Source organism: Austrofundulus limnaeus, unplaced genomic scaffold (assembly GCF_001266775.1).
Source record: "Austrofundulus limnaeus strain Quisiro unplaced genomic scaffold, Austrofundulus_limnaeus-1.0 Scaffold285, whole genome shotgun sequence".
Classification (NCBI taxonomy): domain Eukaryota; kingdom Metazoa; phylum Chordata; class Actinopteri; order Cyprinodontiformes; family Rivulidae; genus Austrofundulus; species Austrofundulus limnaeus.
In genome coordinates this window covers 74,769-82,651 of record NW_013952687.1, presented here as the reverse complement: position 1 = coordinate 82,651, position 7,883 = coordinate 74,769, and the positions used below count along the sequence as shown (strand labels likewise).

Here is a 7,883-nt window from a genome sequence, read left to right as displayed (position 1 = left end):
ACAAAACCTCCTGAAAAGTTGGTTATACAGATGAAAAAGCTAATAAAAATACAATTAAGATAAACAGTCGTATAAAAATAAATAAAACTCTGAATTAAGTTCATTTAAAAATTTAGCACAACAATTGGGAGTAAATATTTAATACATTATATTGTTCATGGAAGAAAAGTACTAAGAAATTTATTGGTTTAAAAATGTCATTCTTTAACACTAAAAAGTGAAACAATTTGTTTTTTATTTGCAAGAAAAGATGCAGTTTCTGTCTGTGACCACAAGAGAGCAGTAATGTCTCTTTTGATTTTATTTCAAAAGTTCTTAACAAAACCTCTTGAAAAGTTGTTTATACAGAAGAAAAAGCTAATAAAACTACAATTAAGACAAACAGTCATTTAAAAACAACCTCTGAATTAAGTTGATTAAAAAATTAGAACAACGATTAGGAATAAATATTTAATACATTATATTGTTCATGGAAAAAGTAATAAGACCTTTATTGGTTTAAAAATGTCATTTTTTAACACTAAAAAAGTGAAACAATTTGTTTTTTGTTTTTATTTGAAAGACAAGATGTAGTTTCTGTGAGTGACCACAAGAGGGCAGTAATAAAAACCGTTTCTGTCTCTTTTGCCATTATTTCAAAAAGGTTTTGACAAAACCTCCTGAAAAGTTGGTTATACAGATGAAAAAGCTGGGTACTCATGAGAATAAAACTGGGGGGGGGGGGAGCAGCAAATTCTCTGGGGGGCATGCCCCCCTGGCCCCCCCTGTTGGCACCCCTGCTAATTGGGGGAACTAATTTCCTGATTAGTGTTTTAGGGCTTTTGCTAATTTTAGAATTTATTAGTGGATTAGCACTTGCTAAATTTAGAAGCCAAATTTAGAAGCACTAACTGAGGTCGATAAATGTTATTGATCAATGTTAATGTTAACAACTGACGGTGAAAGCTGTCAAACATTTTATTCAAATGTGTGTCACTTATCCACCAGGTGACAATGAACCCAAATACGGCTGTGGAATGTCAGTGATAAGGTTTAAGAGAGCAACATGGCAACATGTGACTCGTGTTCACAAAAACATGTACAGTAGGTTGCCTTCAGGCCCAGGCCTCCCTGGAAAAAGAGATCTGCGATCTCAACGGGACTTGCCTGGTAAAATAACGGTAAATAAATAAATAAATAAATAAATAAATAAATAAATAAATAACTTTTGTCTGTTGAAGGACGTTTGTGGGTTGACTGGGTTATTTTAGGGCTTTGGAATTAGCTTTTGCTAAAAATTTCAGTGCGTTAGTGCTTTAGAATTAGGGGACCTAAATACTGGAGTTAGTGTTTTAGGGCTAGTGGAACAAATTTTTAGATTAGAGCTGCCCACCACTGGTTTTATTGTTGTGAGACAGGATTATTTTTATTTACTTTTCATGTGTTAATTTTCTCTACAAGATAGCATTGATAATCATTTCTCTCTGTTTTATTTCACTGATCATAGTTCTTAGTGATAAAGTAAACAGTACCTAAAGCTCGACAAAAGATGCAGCTTCATTTGTAGTTGGTCATATTTGGTTTCTAAAAAAATCTTTTTTTTTTAATTCAAAAAACACCCAGTAGCCTACACTGAGCTTTGGACTCTTGCAAAGTGAAGAAAAAAACAGTAAAACTCTGTCCTGGAAATATATTATATAATCCTGCCTAACTGCTAAGTTCACATTACCTTGACATTATCTGTTCTGTATCTCTTTGATAACTGCCACATTTGTATAATCTGTTCTCATGATTCTTAAATAMGCCATTTGATGTCTACAGACCTTGCTCTCATTTCATATTACCTGTATAACTTGTAATCCTTTCATTGGTCCTTTGATATCTCTGTACCATTTGTCATGTTCTCACGGACTCTGCCCAGAAGTATATTAATGCATTTCCTGTCTGTTGCTAGTCAGTGCACTGACTTGACTGAACTGGCTGATTCACTCTCTGGTTGCTACTCACCTTGCATACTCAAACCTTATTAAATCTGACGACCAAAAACCACGCAGTGCACTTTCCTTTCATTCACATGTTTCTGCCTGTAAGTGGAATATTTCCATGACAAACTCCATGAAATTCTTTGCAGAATTTAGAGGACTAAACAAGCTTTATCTTTATTCTCAGCAGGCAGCCTGAGGATAAAAAACACCCTGTCCTTGCCCAAGTGGCTTTAATGTGCAAAATTTCATTTTTACTCTTTATTTTGTTAACTAAATATATCTGGTCTCTAGAGATGCTCATTGTCAGTCTATGATTTAAAAGATTTTGACTTCTGGAGTCAACGCAGTTCAAGATGGCTGACATGAGCTTTCTTAACAAACACAACAATGATAATAATTCTTTAAGTCTTATTTACAGATGTGTTAAATTTATTGTGAAAACAGGTGAGACTAATCCCTCAACACATGCTTAAAATATTATCAGACTGAAAAAACAAACTTTAAGCTTTGGCATATTAGAGGGATGTGAAATGTATTCCTTTAAGGAAAGCTTGTTGAACCAGCCACATTTTTGGTGTTTTTTTTTCTTTTCTTTTTTCTTTTTGGGGGTCATTATTAACAACATACAATATGATAACTTGTGTGTGAGTGTGTTGTGCACTCTGCTGCATGGTTTCCTAACAGAAGAACTTCTCATTCTGAACAGATGTTTGCAGGGAGCTGCCTCCGTTTCTCTGGTGACGTTTATTGCCTAAAGGTCAAAGGTGATTCCAGTCAATTGTTTGAGCGGAGGGAGGGTTCCTCCCACTGAGAAACATTAAGACTTTATCTGCTTCAGCACATGCAAGACAATTCACAAATGTGCTTTAAATTTCTGTGTGCACAAATATATATTTATTCTTTTGTATTTGGGTCAGATCATTACAAATACGTACAATTTGCTTTGTAAACTATGTTGGTTAAAAAAGAGTTATTTTTAATGTTTCCAGTGTTTGAACTAAAATAAATCAATCAGCTGCTAACTGCAGACTGATGGATGACAGCGATGTCGCTGTCTTCAGGGACCACTTACATCTAGGTTATATATACACACACTATATTTGTCTCACATTCGTTTTGGCCAATAAAAGGAATTTCAGATCTGTAAAACAGACTGTATCTACGTATATTTCCATACCACCTCATGAGGAACCACTGCTCCTTATGAGGCCCAAAACCTGTGCCCCATAAGTTCAAATGTTGTTTATGATTTGAGGGTTAGTTAAGGACTAAAGTTAAGTTTCCGAGTAAGAGTAAGAAATTAATGGAAGTCAATGGAAAGACAGGGCTGGGCGATAAATCAATGTAATCCATTAATTCGAATTTGCCATTTGTAAAGATTTAATTTTAGGAAAATCTGGATTTTTTTCCCACCAGTGCACTCTTTGGGGCTTCTGTAGTTCAGAGGTCACCCCACCTGTCCCTCAAGATGCTTGATACATGACATGACAATATAGCAGCTATAAACAGGATCTACTTCCAATAAAGGCAGTTTCTTCAATTTTCTGGAACTGGTTATGTTTTGCAACGTCAGACATGATACACTGCAAAACCTGAAGGCTCTTGCTACAAATGCAGGAGTACAACAAATTTGTTTCAACACATGAAACAGAGGCACTCCGTTAAGTGGGAATCAAATCGATTAAAATTGAATTTGGGATGAAAAAAATCGGAGATTTTTTTTTATTTTTGGGCAATATTGCCCATCCCAAGAAAGACCGAGATAAAACGATATGATTTTGTGTGTGTGTGTGTGTCTGTCTCTGTCGCCAAACGATCTCCTGAAGCACTGGACTCATTTCCATGAAACTTTCAGAAAGTATTCCCTGGATATACTTCCACAACTCATTCCCTTTTAGGTCAGTTCAATTCAACCAAAGCAAATGGATATTAGCAAACACAAGCATGGTTATAACCCGGTCAGTTTTATAGATTAGATCAAATTTGATGTGGTGGAAGCTTGAAGTGTGTGTTTGTGATAATTCTTTAGATTGAGATCAATGTCTACAGCACATTTTTCAAAATAAAACAGTCTTAGTATAAAAATATGAGAGGTGGTGCTTTAATTTTGATTTTTTGATTTTCATTTGTCTGAAAGAGCTTTCCTTTGAAATGAAACAAAATCTTGTATCTGTGTCTGAATGTGGCTCTGCTTCTCATTCAAACGAGGAAACGAGAAGCAGCAGAAACCGTGGAGGTCTGAGCTGACCCGTGGATGGCCTCTCGGGGTTTTGGGTTCTTCCAGGAGGTCATCCTCTGACACAAGCCTTTGTGTTTCCCCACACAAAAGCAACTCGGCAGTTTTACAGTGAATCTGTCTCCCGCAGACTTATTTCCTGTTGCCCACTAAAAAAATGCCTTTTTTTACACCTTTATGTTAAAATAAATAAATAAATAAAAAAATAAAAAGAAGCTTCCCATTGGTTAAGTCACACTCCACCCTCCGCCTTCTTTACCCTTGTTTCCCGGGCAACCATCAGGGAGGAAAAAAAGAGCAAATCATGTGAGGGCGAAGCATCTTTTGCCCCCCCGCCCCCCACTCCTCCTCTTCTAGCACTTTGTTTCTGTCCTTCTCTGTCTCACAGCGAGTGTTAAAGCCCCTCAGTGCTGTCCACGTCTGAGCTCTGTCTCACATCGCAGAGCGGACAGGACTCAACGCAGGGACGGCTGATACACCAGAGGAGGGAAGAGGAGGAGGCTGGAGGGGTGGTCGTGGTGCTGGTGGGGGATCCCCCCACCTCATTGTGTGGCGGGTCTCCCTCCGGTTTCCCCCCCTCTCATCGGCCCACTCAGCAGCTCTGCTTGGACAGTGTGGCTGCTTCGAAGCAAAATGGGTTGTGGCAATTCCTCAGCCACCAGCACCTCAGGAGGAGGTGAGTGATCCAGGAACCTCTCTGTTTTTTCCCTCCCTTCAAAGTGATGGGTGTGTTTCTATGAAAGTAAGAGTTGCATGAAGGGGACAAGGTGTTTGGAATGTAAATGAAGTCTGGTGGGGGTAACCCTCACCGCAGACGTAGCCGCTGCTTTCTCCATTCATGAATTAACGTTTGCCCACCCTGTCGTCATCTTTATGGCTCAAACTGATAAATGCATGTCTGGAAGAATTTGCAGCATCTCCGCTCCTGTGTTGCATACAGTAGACACACACGTGTGGTCCTCTGAATACACAATCGGTGGGTCAAGCTTGAAGGGTCTCACGGAATAAAAGATACTTTGATACGCCTTGTGTTGGTATTTAATTTTTTTTCTTATTTGGGCTTTAGAGAATAAAAAGCTTCACCCATCCTTGTCCTCTCCTCTTGAAAGATGCTAAGTGTGTTCTGAAAGCAGGCTCGGCTGGAATACTAAAAATCAATAGCAAAGCTTCATTCATAAAACCTGAGGGATGGATAGCAAAAAAAAAAAAAAAAAGAAAAAAGAAAGAAAGAAATATGCATTGCCTTTTTTTGTCCTGCCTTTTAATTGTTTTCCTTTCATTTATTTAACCCTTATCTTCACAGAACACATGTTGCTCACTGTGGTTCAGACTGACACAATGCTTAAATTATAGTGAGTAAATCTCCAGGAACCACAATCCAATCGAGGTAATAATTAGTGTGAAGAATCCGCAGAACTACCTCACCGCCACTGTCCATTAAGGCGGTGTGCGAGTGTGTGCGTTTTGGGCTTGTGTAAATGCGTGCAGGTATCTAATCAGTACTTGCCAGGCGTGTTAACAGAGCCGGTCACAGCTATAAATGAGATCCACTTTCAGGTTACGCTGCCTGCAAACAAGTAGATTTATGAGCACATGAAGCGCACAGGTTTCATCCTCTGTTTTTCTGCTTCTTTCCATATTTCCTGTTTCAACATGATGCATGAAAGCGTGATAAATTAAAAGTCTAGCATCATGCTCGCCGCTTTTCATGCCAGAGTTTTAGGCTGATAAGAAGCTATCTTTCAAACCTTGAAAATATGCAATATTGTGCTCTGAGTGTGTTGTGAATGACTCTCAGCTACTCAAATTTTAGCTCATTAGCTCTGAAACTGATGTTTTTGTAGGGGCTGTTGCTGCCAAATGTGCATTTTTGACTCCAAAATGATGATTTTTCCCCCTGAAATTTTAAATAAAACCAGTCAAGTGATTCATGATAACCAAAATAGGTAATGATGAAAATTTTAAACAGTCTTGCACAATCTGTCAGCACTCAGAATGTGTGTTGTGGACTAGTCGCAGCTTCTACCACACCAAGTTTTAATGCAAAATTGGCTAAATGGACTGAGTTCTTGTATCATACTCACACTTAAGAAGACTGACCCCTGTGGTTTGAGCGAGACACCATATTGGAAGGGGCACAGTCAGTGTAAACAATTTATCAAGGCTAGATTTTTGCGAAGAATTGCATATAAATAAGTTTTTCATTGGTTAGCTTGTGCCTTTTTAGAAACATCAATCGTTGCAGACGTTTGTACATTGGCAACATGTTTTTACCTGATATGATAATATGTACTGGCATTTCCATCAAAGCAAATAGTTTCATTGATGTGCTGACCTAATTTTAACATCTCATACAGCCACTCTCTCTGACCATGAAACAGTTGGATCCTTGTTTATTCGGACATACCATTTAGAACAATGCATATTTTTCTACAGTTTCATATTTAGAGTTTAAAAAATGTCTAGGCTCAGTATTTGTGTTAAGTGCTGCCATTAGTTTGAAATATTTTTTCTGGGGAAACATAAAAAAAATTAAGATAAATCTGAATGTCCCCTCTGGCTGAGGTCATTTATGAGGCCTTAATGTCAAGTCGGACAAGAACCATCTTGAATTCTTCTCAAGTGCAGCGCAGGCAACCAATCACATTGTATATCACATTGCTCAGCCTAAGTCTTCTGCACGCAGGAGTGCGGCCTCGGACATGAATGAGTTTTTGTCGGAGAGCTGAAAAGGCCCTTTTGTCACGACGGCAGACCCAAACCTTCATGGTGAAGAGCCGTTCCCTCAGTAGAGATTAATTTTCCTGCATGTTTGTGTGTAGCGTACAGTTTCCAGCACATGTGACACGACTTCTTTCATGGAGACTTTCTGAACTTCTACATGTGACACAAAAGCAACTGAAGAACAAAACTGATCTTGTCCAAGAGGGAAGTAAGATCCCTTTATTCAGATGAAGGCTGTGAACTCTTCAGAGCTGTTTGACAGTGAAAGAACTGTTTACAGCTGATGGAGCATGTATTAGGTTAACCACAGTGGTTCTATTTGAAATTTAGTGATAAAAAAACAAACACCAAATCCTCCTGGATCATTTCTAATGGAAATACTGAGTGCTGAATAACTGCTGAGGGTTGCTGAAGAAGCTAAAACTGAGTTGTTAAAGCCACTAGAAGAAGTTGAACAATATGAAAAAGCTAAAATTTAGCAATATGCCAGCTAAAAGTAGCAAAAGGCTAAATAAAAATAAGAAAAGGGCCAGCTAAAAACTTTAACTTGCATAAGACAGAAAAAGAAACCGTGTGCTGAAGGAGATTTAAAATAGAACAGTAAGATTTCAGTTCTTTAAATACAACATATATATGTGGAAAACATCTGTAAATATAGTTTACTATTTGGAAAATCATAAAAGTAGCCTAAGGAAGGACAAAGTCATAAAAAGACAGATAAACAGCATAAAAGAAAAAAAGGCACCTGCTATTATTGGCCTTGCTGCAGGTGATCGAGTAAGATTGCTGTGCAACTGATAACAGGTTTCAAAAGTGGTGTGGACCACCCAATGAGAATATTGCATGTGCACTATGGCTGTCACCATGGAGAGCTTGGGAGAGCAGAGTGCCTTAATTAAATTTTTTTCGATATATACGTATATGTGTGTGTACTGTATATATACATCCATTTTCTGTAT

The 7,883-nt window shown here is 38.0% G+C and overlaps 1 long non-coding RNA gene across 1 annotated transcript in view; it reads left to right on the top strand.

Moving 5' to 3' along the window:
• Window positions 1-4,739: 4,739 nt before the first annotated feature.
• Window positions 4,740-7,883, top strand: part of LOC106526631 (uncharacterized) — a 6,797-nt gene continuing 3,653 nt past the window's right edge. The window contains exon 1 of the long non-coding RNA XR_001311279.1: window positions 4,740-4,876. This is a non-coding gene — a long non-coding RNA (uncharacterized LOC106526631). The remainder of the gene's footprint in view (window positions 4,877-7,883) is intronic.